Source organism: Triticum aestivum, chromosome 5B (genome assembly GCF_018294505.1).
Source record: "Triticum aestivum cultivar Chinese Spring chromosome 5B, IWGSC CS RefSeq v2.1, whole genome shotgun sequence".
Taxonomy (NCBI): domain Eukaryota; kingdom Viridiplantae; phylum Streptophyta; class Magnoliopsida; order Poales; family Poaceae; genus Triticum; species Triticum aestivum.
Genome location: NC_057807.1, coordinates 200,936,134 through 200,960,963, shown reverse-complemented (window position 1 = coordinate 200,960,963; position 24,830 = coordinate 200,936,134). Strand labels below are relative to the sequence as shown.

At 39.1% G+C, this 24,830-nt stretch overlaps 1 long non-coding RNA gene across 1 annotated transcript; it reads left to right on the top strand.

Moving 5' to 3' along the window:
* The first annotated feature begins 16,709 nt into the window (after window positions 1-16,709).
* LOC123111012 (uncharacterized) lies at window positions 16,710-22,035 on the top strand. The gene is made up of 2 exons (XR_006454024.1): window positions 16,710-17,081; window positions 17,457-22,035. It is a non-coding gene; the product is annotated as an uncharacterized lncRNA (long non-coding RNA).
* The last annotated feature ends 2,795 nt before the right edge of the window (window positions 22,036-24,830 follow it).

Genomic DNA, 24,830 nt, shown 5'->3' with positions numbered 1-24,830 from the left:
ACCCTCCGGTTTATATAGATAACAGAGGGGCTTCGGGTTGTACAAAGTCAGTTTAACAGAAAGGAAATAGTATATCCAGACATCTAAACTTGCCGTTCATGCATAAGGGAGTCCTAACCGGACAAGAGAGGTGGTCATTGATAACCCACAAGTATAGGGGATCGCAACAATTTTCGAGGGCAGAATATTCAACCCAAATTTATTGATTCAACACAAGGGGAGCCAAATAATATTCTCAAGTATTAGCAGTTGAGTTGTCAATTCAACCACACCTGGATAACTTAGTACCTGCAGAAAGTATTTAGTAGCAAAGTAGTGTGGTAGTAACGGTAACAGTAGCAAAAGTAACAGTAGTAGTTTTGTAGTAATTGTAACAGTGGCAACGGTAAAGTAACTAAGCAAAGAGCAATATGTGGAAAGCTCATAGGCACTAGATCGGTGATGGATAATTATGTAGGATGTGATTCCTCATGTAATGGTTATAACATAGGGTGACACAGAACTAGCTCCAGTTCATCAATGTAATGTAGGCATGTATTCCGAATATAGTCATACGTGCTTATGGAAAAGAACTTGCATGGCATCTTTTGTCCTACCCTCCCATGGCAGCGGGGTCCTATTGGAAACTAAGGGATATTAAGGCCTCCTTTTAATAGAGTACCGGACAAAAGCATTAACACTTAGTGAATACATGAACTCCTCAAACTACGGTCATCACCGGCAAGTATCCCAATTATTGTCACTTCGGGGTTAACGGATCATAACACATAATAGGTGACTATAGACTTGCAAGATAGGATCAAGAACTCACATATGTTCATGAAAACATAATAGGTTCAGATCTGAAATCATGGCACTCGGGCCCTAGTGACAAGCATTAAGCATAGCAAAGTCATAACAACATCAATCTCAGAACATAGTGGATACTAGGGATCAAACCCTAAGAAAACTAACTCGATTACATGGTAAATCTCATCCAACCCATCACCGTCCAGCAAGCCTATGATGGAATTACTCACGCACGGTGGTGAGCATCATAAAATTGGTGATGGAGGATGGTTGATGATGACGACGGCGATGGATTCCCCTCTCTGGAGCCCCGAACGGACTCCAGATCAGCCCTCCCGAGAGAGTTTAGGGCTTGGCAGCGGCTGTGTATCGTAAAACGCGATGAATCTTTCTCTCTGATTTTTTTCTCCGCGAACGTGAATATATGGAGTTGGAGTTGAGGTCGGTGGAGGTCTAGGGGGCCCATGAGGCAGGGGGAGCGCCCTAGGGGGGGCGCCCCCACCCTCGTGGACAGGGTGTGGGCCCCCCGGTGCTGATTCTTTCACCAGTATTTTTTATTAATTCCAAAAAGTCGCTCCATGGATTTTTAGGTCATTTCGAGAACTTTTATATTTGCACAAAAATAACACCATGGCAGTTCTGCTGAAAACAACGTCAGTCCGGATTAGTTCCATTCAAATCATGCAAGTTAGAGTCCAAAACAAGGGCAAGAATGTTTGGAAAAGTAGATACAACGGAGACGTATCAACTCCCCCAAGCTTAAACCTTTGCTTGTCCTCAAGCAATTCAGTTGACAAACTGAAAGTGATAAAGAAAAACTTTTACAAACTCTGTTTGCTCTTGTTGTTGCAAATATGTAAAGCCAGCATTCAAGTTTTCAGCAGAGGTTATGAACTAACCATATTCACAATAACACTTAGGTCTCATGTTTACTCATATCAATGGCATAATCAACTAGCGAGCAATAATAATAAACCTCGGATGACAACATTTTCTCAAAACAATCATAATATGATATACAAGATGGTATCTCTCTAGCCCTTTATGAGACCGCAAAACATAAATGCAGAGCACCTATGAAGATCAAGGACTGACTAAGCATTGTAATTCAAGGTAAAAGAGATCCAGTCATAGTCATACCCAATATAAATTAACAGTAATGCATGCAAATGATAGCGGTGCTCTCAAGCGGGTGCTTTTTAATAAGAGGGTGATGACTCAACATAAAAGTAAATAGATAGGCCCTTCACAGAGGGAAGCAAGGATTTGTAGAGGTGCCAGAGCTTGATTTTGAAATAGAGATAAATAACATTTTGAGCGGTATACTTTCATTGTCAGCATAACAACTGAGAGATATCGATATCTTCCATGCTACACACATTATAGGCGGTTCCCAAATAGAATGGTAAAGTTTATACTCCTCCTCCACCAACCAGCATCAATCCATGGCTTGCCCGAAACAACGGGTGCCTCCAACTAACAACAATCCTGGGGGAGTTTTGTTTGCAATTATTTTGATTTGATTTGAGCATGGGACTAGGCATCCCGGTGACTAGCCATTTTCTCGTGATGAGGAGCAGAGTCCACTCCTCTTGAGAATAACCTACCTAGCATGGAAGATACAGACAACCCTAGTTGATACATGAGCTGTTCGAGCATACAAAACATAATTTCATTTGAAGGTTTGGAGTTTGGCACATACAAATTTACTTGGAACGACAAGTAGATACGGCATATAGGAAGGTGTGGTGGACTCATTTGGAACAACTTTGGGGTTTTTGGAGTTTGGATGCACAAGCAGTATTCCCTCTTAGTACAAGTGAAGTCTAGAAACAGACTAGGAAGCGACCAACTAGAGAGCGACAACAGTCATGAACATGCATTAAAATTAATCAACACTGAGTGCAAGCATGAGTAGGATATAATCCACCATGAACATAAATATCATGGAGGCTATGTTGATTTTGTTTCAACTACATGCGAGAACATGTGCCAAGTCAAGTCACTCGAATCATTCAAAGGAGGATACCAGCCTATCATACCACATCACAACCATTTTAATAGCATGTTGGCACGCAAGGTAAACCATTATAAACTCCTAGATAATTAAGCATGGCATAAGCAACTATAATCTCTAATTGTCATCGCAAACATGTTTATTCATAATAGGCTGAATCAGGAACGATGAACTAATCATATTTACGAAAACAAGAGAGGTTGAGTTCATACCAGCTTCTCTCATCTCAATCATTTCATCATATATCGTCATTATTGCCTTTCACTTGCACGACCAAACGGTGTGGATAATAATAATAGTACACGTGCATTGGACTAAGCTGGAATCTGCAAGCATTCAATTCAAGGGAGAAGATAAGGTAATATGGGCTCTTGGTTAAATCAACAATAATGCATATAAGAGCCACTCAACATTTTCATCATGGTCTTCTCCTCTCGACCCCCAAAGAAGAGAAATAAAACTATTTACACGGGAAATCTCCCAACAAGCAAAAGAAGAACGAGAAATATTTTTGGATTTTCTTTTAGTTTCTCCTATAAGCATGGAAAATAAACTAGCTAAAAGCTACAACTAATTTTTTGGTTTTTCTTAAGGTTATTCAAAAACACAAGAAGAAAACTAGAAAAAGAAATTAAACTAGCATGGATAGTACAATGGAAAAGTATGAGCACCGACGACTAGAATGAGTGTGTGAACATGAATGTAATGCCGGTGAGAAATACGTACTCCCCCAAGCTTAGGCTTTTGGCCTAAGTTGGTCTATGCCCATGGATTGCGGCTACTCTCCCCGTTGTACTGAGGAGTGTCATCAGAGTACCACTGGCTAGCGATCTCCTCCGGATCCCACTAATAAAAGGACGGTCAATAAGGGTCAAGTGGTTGTTCCAGCTCAGGCTCTGGGGCTGATGTCTGGCCCCGGTACGCGTAAACGGCCTCTGGCAAGATGAGGTACGTGCCTGCAGTTAAGTCAAACAAAGAGGGTGCAGGCAAGATAATAGTCTCACTGTGAGTTTTATGGAATCTCAAATTATACTTAAGCATCTTCTCATCATTTTTAACAATAAACTCATGTGCTACCATAATCTTATAATCTAGAAAGGTAGGGGGCAGCAGCTTTTCTTCTTTCTCATAATGCCTGGTAGGTATCCTAATGTGTTTAGCAAGGCGTGAAGCATAGATGCCTCCAAAGATGGGGCCCTTTGTACGGTTCAGGCTTAATCTTTTAGCAACAATGGCGCCTAAACAAACAGTGTTATCACGAAATAAAGCATGGCACAAGATAATAATATCAGGAACACTAAGGTTTCACAATTCCCGCGACCAATTAAGCACCTACTAGCAAATATTGCAAAGTAACGTAGAATAGGAAAGTGTATGCTAGTAATTCTTGCATCGGAAACCTTCCTCGTTTCCCCTACAATAATCATATCCATAAATCCATCCACATCTTTACGATGTGGTTCCTCTAGGCTGCCCTCGAAGGGTATCTTGCAAACCGCACAAAATTCACGTAGTGACATCTCCCTAGCCTCATCATATAAATGAAATTCTACTAAAGGAGGTGATTTCTTAGGATGAAAGTAAATTTTTTTCATGAAAGTATTGGTGAGTAAGAGATACTGTTCGAGCTGGTCGTGGAGGAAGTCGGTGAGGCCCGCATCATCAGCCAAATAATAAAAATCATCTTGAATCCCGGCTGCTCTCAAGAACTCATCCCAAGGCCATTCACATGGCCGAACTTCCCGACATGAGGGAGATTATACTTGGGATTTTTATTCTCCTTAGCCTGTTTATCCTTCGAGCTTTGGCTCGAAGAGCCCCTCAAAAATCTCTTCATCATTTTCTGAAAATTTCTGAAAATTTTAGTAACGCAAAATAAAAGTGAACCAAACTCAACAAAATTGATAGCAACTACTCCCACAAGTGCCTAGAGACTATATCATGCATTAGAACTACTTGGGACCATATAAATTTGACATGCAAGCTCAAGAACAGGGTCACCTTAGCAGCAAAATTTTGCAATGAATAAAGCACTAGAACAAAAACAAATTGGACCATTGGAGGAGTCACATACCAAAGAACAATCCCCCAAAGCAGTTTTGTGAATGGAGCTTTGAACAAGGAGATAGAAAATGGCAGCAAAATGAGATAGAACTCGTGCTTGAGATGGATAGTGATTTTTTGGGGAGGAAGAAGAAGAGCATGGGTGCAGGAATAAGTGGAGGGGGGCCACCATGGGCCCACGAGGCAGGGGCGCGCCCCATGGGGGTGGGCGCGCCCTGGACCCTCGTGGCCAGGTGCTTGCTCCCCCTGCTGTGTTCTCAGTGCCAGATATTCTCAAATATTTCAGAAAAAATCATACTAAATTTTCAAGGCATTTGGAGAACTTTTATTTTCGGGGATTTTTTTTATTGCATGGATAAATCAGGAAACAGACAGAAAAATACTTTTTTTGCTTTATTTAATCTAAATAACGGAAAGTAAAAAGAGGGTACAGAAGGTTGTGTTTTCTAACTTCATCCATCTCATGCTCATCAAAAGGAATCCACTAACAAGGTTGATCAAGTCTTGTTAACAAACTCATTCCGAATAACATGGAACCGGAGAAATTTCGAATAACACTAGGTTACCTCGACGGGGATATGCACATCCCCAACAATAAGAATATCATATTTCTTCTTAATAGTAGGAAGAGGAAATTCAAAACCTCCAAAAATAATTGATGGAATTTTTCCAATAGAATTGATACTGTGAACTTGAGGTTGTTTCCTCCGAAAGTGTACCGTATGCTCATTACCATTAACATGAAAAGTGACATTGCCTTTTTTGCAATCAATAACAGCCCATGCAGTATTCAAAAAGGGTCTACCAAGGATAATCGACATACTATCATCCTCGGGAATATCAAGAATAACAAAGTCCGTTAAGATAGTAACGTTTGCAACCACAACAGGCACATCCTCACAAATACCGATGGGTATAGCAGTTGATTTATCAGCCATTTGCAAAGATATTTCAGTAGGTGTCAACTTATTCAATTCAAGTCTACGATATAAAGAGAGAGGCATAACACTAACACCGGCTCCAAGATCACATAAAGCAGTTTTAACATAGTTTCTTTTAATGGAGCATGGTATAGTTGGTACTCCTGGATCTCCAAGTTTCTTAGGTATTCCACCCTTAAAAGTATAATTAGCAAGCATGGTGGAAATTTCAGCTTCCGGTATCTTTTATTTATTTGTAATAATATCCTTCATGTCTTAGCATAAGGATTCACTTTAAGCATATCAGTCAAACGCATACGCAAAAAGATAGGTCTAATTATTTCAGCAAAGCGCTCGAAATCCTCATCATCCTTTTTCTTGGATGGTTTAGGAGGAAAATGCATGGGTTTCTAAACCCATGGTTCTCTTTCTTTACCGTGCTTCCTAGCAACAAAGTCTCTGTTATCATAACGTTGATTCTTTGATTGTGGGTTATCAAGATCAACATCAGGTTCAATCTCTACATCATTATTATCGCTAGGTTGAGCATCAACATGAACATCATCATTAACATTATCACTAGGTTCATGCTCATCACTAGAATGCATTTCAGCATCAGAGATAGAAATATCATTGAGATTCTCAGGTGTGTCTACAACAGGTTCACTAGAAGCATGCAAAGTCCTATCATTTTTCCTTTTCTTCCTCTTAGAAGGACTAGGTGCATCAACATTATTTCTCTGAGAATCTTGCTCAATTCTATTAGGGTGGCCCTTAGGATACCAAGGTTCCTGGGTCATTTTACCCGTTCTAGTTGCCACTCTAACAGCAAAGTCATGTTTATTATTTAATTCATCGAGCAAATCATTATGAGCCTTAAGCACTTGTTCTACTTGAGTGGTAACCATATAAGCATGTTTACTAATAAGTTTAAGTTCATTCTTACCTCTAGACATACAATCACTCAAGTGTCCAATCATATAAGCATTACTTTTCAATTGTCTACCAACATAAGCATTGAAGTTTTCTTGTTTAGCCATAAAGTCAACAAATTCATCCAATCATTGGCTAGCAAACTTAGTAGACGGGATTTCAACTTTATCATATCTATAGAGAGAATTTACCTTTACTACCTGTGTCGGGTTATCAAGACCATGTATTTCTTCGATAAGTGGTATATTAAGGCCATGTATTTCTTCAACAGGAGGTAAATTCTTAACATCTTCAGCTTTAATACCTTTTTCTTTCATAGTTTTCTTTGTCTCTTGCATATCTTCTGGACTGAGAAATAGAACACCTCTTTTCTTTGGAGTTGGCTTAGGAGTTGGCTCAGGAGTTGGCTCAGGAAGTGTCCAATTGTTTTCATTAGTCAACCTATTATTCAATAACACTTCAGCTTGATCAACAGTTCTTTCCCTGAAAACACAACCAGCAAACCTATCCAGGTGGTCTTTGGAAGCATCGGTTAGTCCATTATAAAAGATATCAAGTATTTCATTTTTCTTAAGAGGATGATCAGGCAAAGCATTAAGTAATCGGAGAAGCCTCCCCCAAGCTTGTGGGAGACTCTCTTCTTCAATTTGCACAAAATTATATATTTCCCTTAAAGCAGATTGTTTCTTATGACCAGGGAAATATTTAGCAGAGAAGTAATAAATCATATCTTGGGGACTACGCACACAACCAGGATCAAGAGAATTAAACCAAGTTTTAGCATCACCCTTTAATGAGAAAGGAAATATCTTAATGATATAGTAGTAGCGAGATTTCTCATCATTAGTGAATAGGGTGGCTATATCACTTAATTTAGTAAGATGTGCCACAACAGTTTTAGATTCATAGCCATAAAATGATCAGATTCAACCAAAGTAATTATCTCAGCATCGACAGAGAAATCATAATCCTTATCAGTAACAAAAATAGGTGAAGTAGCAAAAGCAGGGTCATATTTCATTCTAGCATTCAGAGATTTATGTTTCAGTTTAGCTAATAATTTCTTAAGATCGGATCTATCATTGCAAGCAAGAAAATCTCTATAAGTTTCTTCATCCATAACATAATCCTCAGGAACAACAGGCAATTCATATTTAGGGGGAGAAACTTCATCATCACTATCATCAATAATATCAGTTTCAAGAATTTCATTCTCTCTAGCCCTAGCAAGTTGTTCATCAAGAAATTCACCTAATGGCACAGTAGTATCAAGCACCGAAGTAGTTTCATAATAAGTATCATGCATAGTAGCAGTGGCATCATCAATAACATGCGACATATCAGAATTAATAGCAGAAGTAGGTTTAGGTGTCGCAAGCTTACTCATAACAGAAGGAGAATCAAGTGCATAGCTAGATGGCAGTTCCTTACCTCCCCTCGTAGTTGAGGGATAAATCTTAGTTCTTCCGTCTTTCAAGTTCCTCATAGTGATAAGCAGATATAAATCCCAAGTGACTCAAAGAATAGAGCTATGCTCCCCGGCAACAACGCCAGAAAATAGTCTTGATAACCCACAAGTATAGGGGATCGTAATAGTTTTCGAGGGTAGAGTATTCAACCCAAATTTATTGATTCGACACAAGGGGAGCCAAAGAATATTCTCAAGTATTAGCAGTTGAGTTGTCAATTCAACCACACCTGGATAACTTAGTATCTGCAGCAAAGTATTTAGTAGCAAAGTAGTATGGAAGTAACGGTAACAGTAGCAAAAGTAATAGTACCAGTTTTGTGTAATTGTAACAGTGGCAATGGTAAAGTAACTAAGCAAAGAGCAATATGTGGAAAGCTCGTAGGCATTGGATCAGTGATGGATAATTATGTCGGATGTGATTCCTCATGTAATGGTTATAACATGGGGTGACACAGAACTAGCTCCAGTTCATCAATGTAATGTAGGCATGTATTCCGAATATAGTCATACGTGCTTATGAAAAATAACTTGCATGACATCCTTTTTCCTACCCTCCCGTGGCAGCGGGGTCCTATTGGAAACTAAGGGATATTAAGGCCTCCTTTTAATAGAGTACCAGACCAAAGCATTAACACTTATTGAATACATCAACTCCTCAAACTACGGCCATCACCGGTAAGTATCTTGATTATTGTCACTTTGGGGTTAACGGATCATAACACATAATAGGTGACTATAGACTTGCAAGATAGGATCAAGAACTCACATATATTCATGAAAACATAATAGGTTTAGATCTAAAATCATGGCACTCGGGCCCTAGTGATAAGCATTAAGCATAGCAAAGTCATAGCAACATCAATCTCAGAACATAGTGGATACTAGGGATCAAATCCTAACAAAACTAACTCGATTACATGGTAAATCTCATCCAACCCATCACCGTCCAGCAAGCCTACGATGGAATTACTCATGCACGGCGGTGGACATCATGAAATTGGTGATGGAGGATGGTTGATGATGACGACGACGACGGATTCCCCTCTCTGGAGCCCCGAACGGACTCCAGATCAGCCCTCCCGAGAGAGTTTAGGGCTTGGCGGCGGCTCCGTATCGTAAAATGCGATGAATCTTTCTCTCTGAATTTTTTCTCCGCGAATGTGAATATATGGAGTTGGAGTTGACGTCAGTGGAGGTCCAGGGGGCCCACGAGGCAGGGGGCGCGCCCTGGGGGGCGCCCCCACCCTCGTGGACAGGGTGTGGGCCCCCTGGTGCTGATTCTTTTGCAGTATTTTTTATTAATTCCAAAAAGTCGCTCCGTGGATTTTCAGGTCATTCCGAGAACTTTTATTTCTGCACAAAAATAAGATCATGGCAGTTCTGCTGAAAACAGCGTCAGTCCGGATTAGTTCCATTGAAATCATGCAAGTTAGAGTCCAAAACAAGGGCAAAAATGTTTGGAAAAGTAGATACGATGGAGACGTATCAGTCATCTTCTTTGTATCTTGACGGCCCATTAGTCTGGCCCATATCAAACAGATCGGACATCCGAGGACCCCTTAGTCCAGGACTCCCTCAACAGGTAGTACAGGTAAATTCTCTCTATAGATTTGATGAAGGTGATATTCCTTATACTAAATCTGCTAGTCAATGCTTGGATGAATTGGATAACTTCATTGTTAAACAAGAAAACATCAATGCATATGTTAGTAGACAATTGAAACAAAATGCTTATATGATTGAACACTTGAGTGACTTTATGTTTAGAACTGTTAATGATGTCAAGGGTGTGAGTAAACATGCATCCATGATAAAAACCCAAGTAGAACAGGTTCTCAAAGCACCAAATGATTTGCTTAATGAGATGAACAATAAGATGAATGATCATGTTGTTAGAGTTATGACTAGGTTTGGTAAAATGACTCAAGAACCTTTGTATCCTGAAGGCCATCCTAACAGAATTGAACAAGACTCTCAAAGAATTAATACTGCTACACCTAGTCCTTCTAGTAATAAAAAGAAAAAGAATGATGATAGGACTTTGCATGCTTCTCGTGAACCTACTGTAGACACACCCGAGAATCCAAATGATATTTCTATTTCTGATGCTGAAACACAATCAGGTGATGAACATGAACCTAGTAACAATGATAATTATAATGCTCATGTTGATGCTTAACCTAGTAATGATAATGATGTGGAGATAGAACCTATTGTTGATCTTGATAACCCACAACCTAAGAATAAAAAATATGATAAGAGAGACTTCATTGCTAGGAAACATGGTAAAGAAAGAGAACCTTGGGTTCAGAAACCCATGCCTTTTCCTCCTAAAGCTTCAAAGAACAAAGATGATGGAGAATTCAAGCGCTTTGTTGAAATGCTTAGATCTGTCTTTTTGCATTTGCGTTTGACTGATATTATGGAAAATGCCTCCTTATGCTAAGTATATGAAAGATATCATTACAAATAAAAGAAAGATACCATAAGCTGAAACTTCCACCATGCATGCTAATTATACATTTAAAGGTGGAATACCAAAGAAACTAGGAGATCCAGGAATACCAACTATAGCATCTCCATTAAAACAAACTATGTTAAAACTGCTTTATGTGATTTGGGAGCCGGTGTTAGTGTTATGCCTTTATCTTTATATCGAAGACTTGATTTGAATAAGTTGACACCAACTGAATTCTCTTTGCAAATGGCTGATAAATCAACTGTTATACCCATCGGTATTTGTGAGGATGTGCGTGTCGTAGTTGTGAATGTTACTATCTTAACGGACTTTGTTATTCTTGATATACCCGATGACGACAGTATGTCGATCATCCTTGGTAAACCCTTTTTGAACACTGCAGGGGCTGTTATCGATTGCACCAATGGCAATGTCACTTTTCATGTTAATGGTAATGAACACATGGTACACTTTTCGAAGAAACAACCTCAAGTGAATAGCATCAACTCTATTGGAAAATTTTCAACAATTACTATTGTAGGTTTTGAATTCCCTATTCCTAATATCAAAAAGAAATATGAAATTCTTATTGTTGGGGACATGCATATCCTCGTTGAGGTAACCTAGTGCTATACGAAGATTCTCCGGTTTCATGTCATTCAGAAGAAGTTTGTTAATAAGACTTGATCAACCTTATTAATGGATTCCTTCTGGTGGGCATGTGGTCGATGAATTTAGTAAACACAACCTTCTGTACCCGCCTTTTACTTTCTATTATTTAGAATTAATAAAGTAGAAATGTCATGATTATGTTGTTTTCTGGATTTTCCATGCAATATAAAATGACAAGAAAATAAAAGTTCTCCAAATGCCCTGAAAATTTAATATGATTTTTTCTGTAATATTTAAAAAATATTGGCACTGAACACACCCCAGGGGATGCACCTGTGAGCCACAAGCTCATAAGGCGCGCCCACCCCCTGGCGTGCCTAGCAAGCTTGTGGGGCCCATGTAGGCCCCTCACTTATTTCGGCCTCCCAAGCACTTCTTATTCCTCGAGAAAAAATCGCTCCCTTGCTCAAACCCATGTTCTTGCTCATCTTGCTGCCATTTTCGATCTCCTTGCTTGGAACTCCGTTTCCGAAACTATTTTGGGGGATTGTTCATCGGTATGTGACTCCTCAGTTGGTCCATTTAGTTTTTTTCTAGTGGTTTATTATTTGCACATTTAGCAACTATAGGTGACCATGTTCTTGAGCTTGCATGTGAAATTGATATGGTTCCAACTAGTTTTGGTGCTTGATATAGCCTCTAGACACTTGTTAGAGTAGTAGCTATCAATTTTGTTGGGTTTTGTTCACTTTTATTTCGAGTCACTAAAAATTTCAGAAATTTTCAGAGAAAAGAAAAGCCATGAGGTGGTGGTTAATGGGCTCATCAAGCCAGAATTTGGAGAAAAATCTGAAGGAAAGGCCCAAGTACCGTCTTCCACGTATGGCAGAAATTCGGCCGTGTGAGTGGACGTGTGATTTGTTCTTGAAGGAGGAAGAATTGATGAGGATTTCTATTATTTGGCGAATAATGCCAGCATCATCCCCTTCCTCTGAGATTAATGCGACCAATACCTCCTACTCACTAATACCTTTGTGCAAAGCTTTCACTTTTATCCTAGGAAGAACTACCCATGGTAGAATTTAACTTGTATGATGTGCCTGAGGAAATGACATTATATGATTTTTGCAATGTTTGCAAATTACCTTATGAGGGCAGTAACAGTGATCCACGTCCTAGAGACATGGAGGATTTCATTTCTAAAACTACTATGGGGGAAGAGAGAGGAGTGTCGAAAGCAAGGGTGGCTAGTTTACATTTTTCCCGTTTTACATTACTAGTCAGTATTTGCTGGGAGATGTTTGATCGGTCGGTGGGAGAGTGGATCTCTTAGTTCACCGGACCTTGCTAGTTTGCGTCATGCTTTATATGTTGATAAAACTTTTAGTCTGGGTTCCATGCTTGCTCGACGGTTACACACAAACCATTCAAAGGGTATTATTTACGGTGGTGTCTATGCCTCCTGCCTCGCTGCACATTTTGAGATTCCTATTAGACATGAGGAGGAGGAGGAGGAGATGTTCCTACACACTAAATATTTAGATTATGCTAGTACGGTATCACATCATTTTATTGACAATGATAAGCAAAAACGAATTCTCTATAACTTAGTATTTAGTCAGGGTACTCGTGAGATTATTACTTTGCCTGCACCTGCGTTGTTCGATCTTTATCCAGGAAAGTACACTATTATGCCTGATGACATCTACACATACTGGGTTCTGGTACAACCCCTAGTACCTGAGCCAACACTAGTACCTAAGCCATATCAGAAGCCTATTTATCAGTGAGAGCCACAGGAGCTCGCCAACCAGTGGAACCCTCAGGACCCTCTGCAGTATCCAGGAGAGGGTTACTTCGAGCCGTGGCCATAAACCAACTTAGGCCAAAAGCCTAAGCTTGGGGGAGAATGTATTTCTCACCGACATTATATTCATGCATCACACATTCATTCCAGTTGTCGGTGTTTATCCTTTTTCATTGTATAATCCATGTTAGTTTTTTTTCTTGCTTTTTTCTTGTATGTTTGAAAAACTTTGCTAAAAGCCCCAAAAATATTTATTGCTTCTTTTTAGTTTTTCTTTCTAGTTTAATTAGTTGTAGTATTAAAAAGAAAACCCAAAAAGATTTCTCGTTCTTCTTTTGCTTGTTGCGAGCTTTCCCATGTAAATAGTTTATCTTTCGTTTTTATTTTTCTTTCATTGTGCTTTCTTTAGAAAAACAAAAATTTAAAAATATTTCAGTGTGTTTCTTTGAATTTCTTTTCTTTTCTTTGGGTCATAAGGAGAAGACCATGATGAAAATGTTGAGTGGCTCTCATATGCATTATTGTTGATCTAACAAAGAGCCCATATTACCTTCTCTTCTCCTTTGAATAAATGTTTGCATATTCCAGCTTAGTCCACGACACGTGCACTCTAATTATTATTCACATCGTTTGGTCGTGCAAGTGAAAGGCAGTAATGACGAAATTTGATGAAATGATTGAGATGGAGAAAAGCTGGTATGAACTCAACCGATCTTGTTTTTGTAAATATGTTTAGCTCATCGTTCCTGATTCGGCCTATTATGAATGAAACATGTTTGCAATGACAGTTAGAGATCATAGTTACTCATGCCATGCTTAAATAGCTAGGAGTGGATAATGGTTTGTCTTGTGTGCCAACATGCATTTAAAATGGTTATGATGTAGTATGATAGGATGGTATCCTCTTCTGAATGATTCGAGTGGCTTGACTTGGCACATGTTCACGCATGTAGTTGAATCAAAACCAACATAGTCTCCACGATATTTACGTTCATGGTGTTTTATATCCTACTCATGCGTGCATTCAATGTTGATTAATCTCAAAGCATGATTATGACTGTTATCGCTCTCTAGTTGGTCGCTCCTCAATCTATTTGGTAACTTTCACTTGTACTATGCGGGGAATACTACTTCTGCATCCACTTCCTTAAACCCAAAGTTGTTCCATATGAGTCCACCATACCTACCTAGCTATATGCGGTATTTACCTGCTGTTCCAAGTAAATTTGCATGTGCCAAACTCTAAACCTTCAAATAATAATCTGTTTTGTATGCCCGAATCGATCATGTAGCAACAGGGGGTTGTTAGTATCTTCCATGCTAGGTGGGTTATTCTCACGATGAGTGTTTATTCGCTTGTCATTCATGAGAAAGTGACTAGTAATCGGGATGCCCGGTCCTATGATCAAAATAAAAATAAAAATATAATAATGAAACAAAGATCCCCCTGATTGTTGTTGGTATGGAGGGTACCCAAGGATTCTGCTAGCCATGGCTTGTGTTTATTGCTGGAGGGGGAGTAAAAACTTTACCGTTCTGCTTAGGAACCACCTATAATATGTCTAGCATGGAAGATAGTGAGAACTCTCAGTTGTTACATTGACAATGAAAGCATACCTCTCAAAATTATATTCATCTCTATTTTAAAATCTTCGAGCTCTAGAACCTCTGCAAATCCCTGCTTCCCTTTGAGAAGGTCCTATCCATTTACTTTTATTGTTGAGTCATCATCCTCTTATTTAAGCACCAGCTGGAGAGCACTACTGTCATTTCTATGCTTTGTTTTTAGTTGTTGTAGAGTATGAGTGTGACTCGATCTTCTTCGCCATGAATTACAATGTCTAGTCAGTGCTTGAACTTCAGGGGTGCTCTGCATTTATGTTTTGCGGTCTCAGAAAGGGCTAGCGTGATACCATTATGTCACATTATATTATGACTGTTTTGAAGAAGTGTTGTCGTCCAAGATATCTTATTATTGCTCGCTAGTTAGTTATGCCATTGATATGAGTAAATGTGATATCTAAATGTTATTGTGAATATGGTTAGTTCATATTATTTGCTGAAAACCTGATCATTGGTTGCACATATTTGCAACAACAAGATCAAATAGAGTTTGCAAAAGTTTTCTTTGTCACTTTCGGTTTGTCAACTAAATTGCTTGAGGACAAGCAATGGGTTAAGCTTGGGGGAGTTGATAAGTCTCCATCGTATCTACTTCTCCAACCTCTTTGGCGTTTGTTTTGGACTCTAATTTGCATAATTTTAATGGAACTAACCCGGACTGATGATGTTTTCAGTAGAATTGCCATGGTGTTGTTTTTGTGTAGAAATCAAAATTCTCAGATATACCAGGAAATTTATGGAGAATATTTTTGGAATATATAAAAAATACTGGCGGAAAAAGATGCCAGAGGGGGCCACCTAGGAGCCACAAGCTCAGGGGGCGCACCCACACCCCAGGGCATGCCTCCCAGGCTTATCGCCGCCCTGGACCTCTGACAACTCTAACTCCAACTCCATATACCTATTCGCTAAGAAAAAAAATAGAGAGAAGGATTCATCGCGTTTTACGACACGGAGCCACCGCCACTTCCTGTCCTTCATCGGGGGAGGGCTGATCTGGAGTCCGTTCGGAGGGGGGGGGTGGAATCCGTCGCCATCGTCATCATCAACCTTCCTTCACCGCCAATTTCATGATGCTCACCACCGGGAGGAGTAATTCCTTTGTAGGCTTGCTGGACGGTGATGGGTTGGATGAGATTTATCATGTAATCGAGTTAGTTTTGTTAGGGTTTGATCTCTAGTATCCACCATGTTCTGAGATTGATGTTGCTATGAATTTGCTATGCTTAATGCTTATCACTAGGGCCCGAGTGCCATGATTTCAGATCTGAACCTATTATGTTCTCATGAATATATTTGTGCTCTCGATCCTATCTTTCAAGTTATACACACCTATTACGAGTTATGATCCACATACCCCCAAGATGAAAATAATTGGTATTCTTTCTGGTGATTATCGTAGTTTGAGGAGTTCATGTATTCACTAAGTGCTACTGCTTTGTTCTGGTTCTTTATTGAAAGGCCTTAATATCCCTTAGTTTCCTTATGGACCCCGCTGCCATGAGAGGGTAGGATAAAAGATGTCATGCAAGTTCTTTCCATAAGCATGTATGACTATATATGGAATACATGCCTATATTATATTAATGAATTGGATCTAGTTCTGTGTCGCCCTAGCTTATAACTGCTACATGATGAATATTATCCAACACAATTATCCATCGTTGATCCAATGCTTACGAGCTTTTCACATATTGATCTTTGCTATGTTACTTTCGTTGTTGCTGCTGTTATAATCACTACAAAACTGTTGTTGTTACTATTGCCACTGTTACCATTACTATCATACTACTTTACTACTAATCACTTTGCTACAGATATTAAGTCTTTTAGGTGTGGTTGAATTGACAACTCAACTGCTAATACTTGCGAATATTCTTTGGCTTCCTTTGTGTCGAATCCATAAATTTGGGTTGAATACTCTACCCTCAAAAACTGTTGCGATCGCCTATCTCTACTCCTAATTCTAAGTTGGTGAATAGCCTCCTTGGTTTATTTTCGTCCCACCAGTTTCAATCGTTTTTTCCGCTGGTTTTCTTTCGTCACATCCCCCACACCAAGAAAAAATAACCTCTCGATCCCATCCCCGATCTCCAGCATATCGATCATTGTTGCCGCCGCCGTCCGAGGGTAGACCCCGCCGCCATTGAGGGGAGACTCCGCCACAGCCGAGGGGAGTCGCCGCCGCCTCCATCCGAGGTTGAGAAGTAGGGCAGAAGCCGCCGTCCGAGGGAAGACGACGCCGCCGCAGATCCAGGGCAGGGCGGCTTGAATCCCTGTCACCGGGATCGCCTCCGCCGATCTCCGGGAGACGCCGTCACCGCCGCCGTGTCTCCAGGGCAGGGTGGTTTCAATTCCGGCCGCCTGGATCGCCCTCGCCGAACCAGGTCTGCTATGTCCAACTACATTCTGTCTAAATTCAGTCTACGTTCACTCTACACATGTTGCTCTATCATTCAAGGTGGATTCGGTGTTAGTAGGTTGGGACGAATCGACTGCTGTTGGATTTATTAACTTGCAGTTGCAAGTGTGCTAAACCTCTCGTCCTCTGGCAACGAACGTTGCCTCCCGCTAGGGTATGCGGGCGACGGTCGTTACTCAGCGCCAGTAGGTTGCCCCGTCCACCAATTGATGATGGCAGGATCCCTCTCGTTTGATTTTTTATTTGTTTTATTCAAACGGGTGCACTGTTGTTGACGACTCCCGTGCTGACCTTTGCAACGCCCTGATCTTTTTTCATCTCACTTGAACTCTGCAATTAGGATGCACCATGATGGGATTGGCGGAGGGCCTTCATAATCCATGGACAATGGTAGCACGTTTATGAAGCATGGTGTCAATAGGGCATGGTGTCACTGGTAGAGTGTGGGCTTCCATGGCCATAGTGCTGAACGAAGCAGTAGTGGGCCGTGCAGACTGTCTCACTACTATTGATGTCGGTCTTTCATGTAGGTTGCCTTAAAATATCACGGCAAGATATGTGATTTCTTATACTGTAGCAGACTGTACAAGTCCACTCTCATATACAAGGACCGTGAAATTGGATTGTGGCATTACTTCAACTATTTCATGAAGTCCACAGGTTTTTTGATCAATACCTAATAGGTATGTATGGATAGTGCAACCTGCGTATTCACAACTCTGAAGCAATAGAACTACAATCAGCTCACAACCCCCATCGAGTAGTACACCAGTGGTTCCATTCAGAGGTACTCATCTTGCTGATTCAGGTGAGATCTATTACCTATACCTTAGATCCTCTGAACTGAAGGAGCTCCGATGAGAAGGGTATCTTAAAATCTGGTGTTGTCTACATGTTTTGGCTGCTTGTATCTTCCAAGACAATGTCTTACTAGCTGACGAGCAAATCATATGAAAATAAGAACCGTATATGATCTTTGCTAATAGAAGTACAACACTCAACCTCTGCTATGTCAATTCGATGGCCACTACATATTCAGACGGGCTAATGAACCAAATATCTCTTTTAGCGGGCCAGAGAAGTAAACTATATACAACAGTGAAGTGGAGTTGAATTGTTCAGAGAAGTAAACTATACAACGGTAATCTGAAGTACACTTAGATCCCAAAGATGCTAGTGGAAATATGCCAACAAGTTATCTGCTAGAATCATCACCAGAGAAATAGTAACCACAAAAACTGTAGTTCAAAGCTATCCGCTACATTATCCTTGAATCTCTTGTCGGTTCTCCTCAACAGTGACCTGCCGCAAACCTTACAAATAACGAGTATTGTGTATACCTACACATAAAAGAAGGGAATTGTTGCTGAACCTGGTTTCTGAGGCCAGGCACGAGTATTGTTTAATTTGATAATTTGAGAAGAGGTGTAAACTATTAAGAGGGATGTACCATGACGCCACAAGTTTTAGTCTGCCACCAAGTTTATTTTGTTCATCCCACAAAAAAAATGAACTCTAAATCAATGGCTGCATAGCGTCAGAACGCAAGAGGATTTTGAGTCCATCAAAATGTATTCATTTAAAGAAAAATTAACTACTGGATTGATTGTTATTCTACAGTTGCATTCCCTCTACTTATCTCTGACGAATCTACTATTCTTCAGTTGCATCCCCCTGTACTCATATCAGCTAATATTAGTGACAATGGTCTGACTCTTGGAATTTGTAATGCTCATCCAATCCTTCCCGTTTATACCTATTTAATAGTTTCAAGAGCTCTCCCGAATCATGGTTCAAAAGTTATTCATTTACTTGTGCTATGTTACGTAGATGTTTTTCTAGCTTTCAAAGGAAGCATGCCCAGGTGTTCCTAACATGCTCGAGGTCTGTAGGGCATTTAGAATATGTATATCGATCGGGCACCTTCGTTGTGTGAAATTCCTGACTTATTATGTCACTTATATCAGCTAACTATCAAGACCAAAGAACTGCATCATGTCAATGTAATCACTTTTTAGTTTATGTCAAGATTAATAGACTGCTCATGCACCCCACACCCTTGGTTAGATCTACAATCAAATGTAATGGTGAGATTTAATTTAAAAACAATTAATTGGTTTGCATGGCTACGCAAAATCAGACAATGATTACATTCATCAGTTAAACAGTTAAGCGCATATCAAACTTTGCAACCTTAAGAAGAGATTGTTAGCCTAAAATTAGCAAGACGATATATCTGTGTACTTCCAGGACTGGTAGTTTGTTACAGTTACCAGATACTACAACTGTGGTTCTAATTCATTCTTTCACATTATTGTTTTAGAATTCAATCTATGGTTGATTGTTACTTGATGTTTCTCTTGCTTCGATGATGTCCTAGGACTGGAATGTAGAAGCTTTTTGTTTGCCTTCTCACCGTATCGGTGTACAACTCTCAGTTCTGAAGTAGTTTGGAGAAAAGATGTGTGAGAAGTAGGTGTATAGATATGTTCCTTCCCTGTATTGGATCGAGGAATTTATCATATCTTTTATTTTGTTAATTTCAGGAGAGGAAGTGAATTTTAGCAGCACTTCAGATTTTAGTAATCGTTCATGATTTAGTTCACCATAATTGATCTATTTTTTTAATGACTGTAATCCTTTTCATGGTTTATTTTAGTTGCTGGAATGAAAGCACTGCTGGAAATTTAGGAATTGGGATGTGGTTTTGTATAGTTCAGTTAGGTATTCGTTATTTGCATTGTGCAATCATTATTCGGGGGACAATCATTTTTAGTTTTGTAGTATTTTGGATATGGGTCCTATGTTTCTAGCAGATCATCACATTTGATCGGATTTGGCTTATTAAACAACAAGCAAACAATAAGTTTTGTGAATATAATGTGACGTTTCCTGTTCTGACTTTTAGACTTTTGATTCTTTCTTTGAGTTGTCAACGGAAAACACTAAAGGCATGTAGTTGTATACATGTTTAAAAAATCAGAAGAGGTTAGTAACATTTTGCATCCTGATACTACAATCAGCATTACTAAGCTTGATGCATTCGTGATTCTTTAATACTAGGATTAACAATGATGTTACTGCTTGAGTTACTTTGCAGGTAACGATGTTATGCCAATGACATAGTTTATTCAGCTCTCATAAATGATTGCTTATCTTTCAGGAATCAGGACAACTACTTGTATTTCATATTCATACTAAAACTTCTATGAAGCTACCAAAATTCCTTGTTGTGAATTTTTTCTGAAGCTACTAAAATATCCCCTTATACTAAAATTGGATTTCTACTAAAACTTTGTCAAGATACTCATTTTTGTCGTACTAAAATTTACCTGCTTGCTTATGCATTAAACCACCTTGTTACTAAAATTTAATATGGAGGAGCTCAAGGGAGAAAATGATTCAAGGAGAAGGGAGCCAGAGAAGGAGAATTAAGATGTGCCTTACACTTACAATTTTTTACCACTACTTGAATCGTGATATCGTGTTAACATAGCTGCATAATTATGTGTTAGAAGTGCGGGTATGGGAGGTTTGGAGGATTGTGAGACGGAGATGGTGGAGGAAAATAAACAACACTGATTTAACAGTAAAAAACACTGATAGTGCTTTTTATGAAACATTTGGCTGATTGTGTGTTGCTACGAGGACACGTATTTTTGTAGTTCTATATCAATCATATTTAGCAGAGATCTGGATGTTCGGCATATGATGTGTAGTATACTATGCAGATCTTTGTTAAATATCATATACCCACTCCGTATACTACATATCATATACCCAGTTCCATGAACCATGTGGTTCTGGCATAAAATGTCTGTAGATGAATTTTTTCATGGTTCATGGGACCAACAACATTCGAAGAGCATTTCAGCTGTATGCTCAGGCTTCTTGTATTCTGCCGTAACCTTCATGTTACATGGACGAACATGCTCTATCAGTTTTCCCAGGTTCATTTCAACTTATCGCAACGGTAATACTGCTTGCTTATTTTACTAATAACTTCTGCATGAGGAGCTTGCAAGTATGTTACACTTGCATGGGTTGGAGTTTTGGTTCATGGAGAAAAGTTGCATGATTAGCCAAGGTATTTTTGAACCAATCCTAACTAATCCCCCCCTCTACTATTAGGATACTAACACGAGCATGTAGGAATAGGATTATATATTTTTTGCTGAATTATTAGCATAGCTATGCAAATATGTTGTTGCAACCTACAAGGAACATGATCTTCTTGCCGCATAATGACAATGACATTCTCCGCCCAGGGGATATTTAATCGATACCTTTTTTATTAAAGCAGTAGGTCAATTTGAAACCATGAAGATTAGTAAAGAGCAACTATTCCCAGAATCCCCTTTTGGAGCATTGCCTTCTTTTTATATATCCATTTCTTTAGTTGACACATCCTTCTGTCATTTGAGCTTGTCACATTTGTACATTTTTCGCAAATGATTATATGGGTATGATTTATGTAGAAAACTAAGGCATTCAACATAGTGTTTGTAGCGTACGACGTTGGGATTGCCACATGATATTTTAGCATGATCATCTAAGAGACACTCCTTTATTCCTTTATAGCATCGTGCAGTTCATTCTCCTCTGGCGATGGAACTCATGGTACTATATGTGACTTTGGCAACCACTGGAGGAACATGCGACGACGGGGGCTCTCAAATTTGGTTATCATAATTAACTTCGATGATTCTTGGTGTTGTCTCTAGCTGGTGTAAATTTGGCAATGACCTATGTTGGAGATCTCAAGTTTGCTCTGTAGATTTTAGACTTTGATAACTGCAGATTGTGGTGTCTTCTCACATAAGATCTGTCCATGTTTGGTTCGAAAATGGAACTTGGTATGTAATGCAGTGGATAGATCTTTTTATAGAGAGATATAGATCTATATTTCTATTGTTCAATGTTTTTGATATAGCTATTTCTGATTTGATAGATTTGAAGTCAGTTCACACTTTCCAAAAACAAAGTTCGACCAATTAAACATGGGTTATATTTCATAAAAAAATATATCACTGGATTCGTATTTGCACGAAGTTTCCCATGGTGTAATTTTTACAACTTTTAACACACATAATACAAAACAAATGACTGAGGAAGTTGAATCATGCAAAACAAGGGTGGCATGTAAAAGGGAATAGAGCGATTATGTTTATATGACAATAGATTCAAGAAGTGTACTATGCATGACAAGAAGTAGCAACTGGGATATTGCATTTAAGGGGAGTTGCTAAACACTAATGCTACTTAAGCTTTGTATTCCATGTTTTAATTATTCCCCTCTCAACATGCAGAAAACTACAAGATCAGTTTGAGAATGATAATGGTTTGCATGTTTGGCACTTGTCTTGTTGTGAGTCTTTATTGGTGTACATGAACATTCATGCTTCTGTATAGTGAACCTATTCACGGTCAACATAGAAAATAATCCCGGCTAAAAAAATATCGAAAATCAATCTAAGCACCAACTCCAATGCGAAAATAACTGGATAAATAATTATAGTGATGGATGGTTTCTAATTTGGGGCAGGGGAATGTCCCTCTTTACTTCCTCGACACTTCAAACTATTATTGTATCTATAATCGTAAAGTGTATGCAGGGAATTGAACAAGATTGAAATTGCGGCTGCACAAAGCAGAAAAGAGAACCGAGGGCTTAGGTTCCTGAAAGAATATGTCGCATACTAGAGATGTTGAACCATTGAAATACGTTAATGCTAGAAATCTGACGTCAGATTTTTAAGCATGGCAAATCGAACATTTTTATGAAGTTAGTTGGTGTGAGGATGGCACTCTGAGTTTACGAGCACGGAAATTTTCTGAATAAAATAAACTAAAGCGGATGTGCCATGCTTGCCATCCTCGGCAAACACAAATTTCCATAAAAAATGTTCGATTTACCGTGGTAAAATTGATGTCAGATTTATGCTGGAGTCCTTGAAATATTTATGTCTCTCTTGGAACATCTATACGTTCTGGGGGGGGGGGGAGGGGGGGGGGCGATTATATTACTTAAGCTGGATCATTGTTTTTACAAAGTCCGACAACATCATCCGTACATTCTTTATCGAAAACACATTGCAAGTGGAGTGCATTTCAATTATTTTTTGTTTGATAATGCCCATATTTTCTTTATATGTGAAATTTGATATGCATTATATTTATACATGGAACTGGTACAAATTTTAAAAAGCCCGTGCGAACGCACGGGCGTTCTACTAGTACTTGTGGGTTATCAATAATCCCTAGAAGCATCGGTTAGTCCATTATAAAAGATATCAAGTATTTCATTTTTCTTAAGAGGATGATCAGGCAAAACGTTAAGTAACTGGAGAGGCCTCCCCCAACCTTGAGGGAGATTCTTTTCTTCAATTTTCACAAAGTTAAATATTTCCTGTAAAACAACTTGTTTCTTATGAGCAGGAAAATATTTTTCAGAGAAGTAATATATCATATCTTGGGGACAAATACACAACTAGGAGCAAGAGTATTAAATCATATCTTAGCGTCACCTTTTAACGAGAAAGAAAACAAATTAAGAATATAGTGGTGGCGAATTTTTTCCTCATGAGCAAATAGGGTGGCTATATCATTCAATTTAGTAAGATGTGCCACAATAGTTTAAGATTCATAACCATGAAAAGGATCGGATTCAACCAAAGTAATTAACTCAGGATCGATAGAGAATTTGTAATCCTTATCAGTAACAAAAATAGAGAAGTAGCAAACCTAGGATCATATTTCATTCTTACATTCAAAGAATTTTTTCAGCTTACATAGTTGTTTCTTAACATCCTCTCTATCATTACAAGCAAGAAATTCTCTAGTTATCTCCTCACCCACAACATAACCCTCGGCTATCTTAGGCATTTCAGTTCTAGGAGAGCTAGGTCTAATAGGTGAAACATAAATTTCATCAGTTTCTGCATTTTCAAATTCTTTAGCTTTAGCAAGTTATTCATCAAGAAATTCACCTAGTGGCACAGTTTCATTAAGCAGAGTACTAGCTTCATCAATAGCACCATTCATTGCAAAAGTAGCACCATCAATTACTTGTGACATATCAGAATTAATAGTAGGTCGTGGTGTCGCAAACCTACTCAAAACAGAAGGTGGATCAAGTGCAGAGCTAGATGGCAGTTCCTTACCTCCCCTTGTCTGATCTTGGTTCTATCATCCTTCGGATTCTTCATAGTGATCAACAGATAAAAATCCAAGTGATTCAAAGCTATGCTCCCCAGCAACGGCGCCAGAAAAAGGTCTTGATAACCCACAAGTATAGGGGATTGCAACAGATTTAGGGTAGAGTATTCAACCCAAATTTATTGATTCGGCACAAGGGGAGCCAAAGAATATTCGCGAGTATTACTAGTTGAGTTGTCAATTCAACCACACCTAGAGAACTAAATATCTGCGACAAAGTGATCAGTAGCACAATGATATGTCTCCAACGTATCTAAAATTTATGAAGTATCCATGCCATGTTTACAACAACTTTATATGATATTGGTACGATTTGATTAGAACTAACCCGGAATAACATTGTTTTCAGCAAAACTACCGTGGTGTTGTTTTTTCTGCAGAAATAAAAGTTCTCGAAATGGGCTGAAAATTTACGGTGATTTTTTATGGACCAAAAGAGACCCCCGAAGCACCGGCGCTGGGCCAGGAAGTGACCAAGGAGGCCACAAGCCTAGGG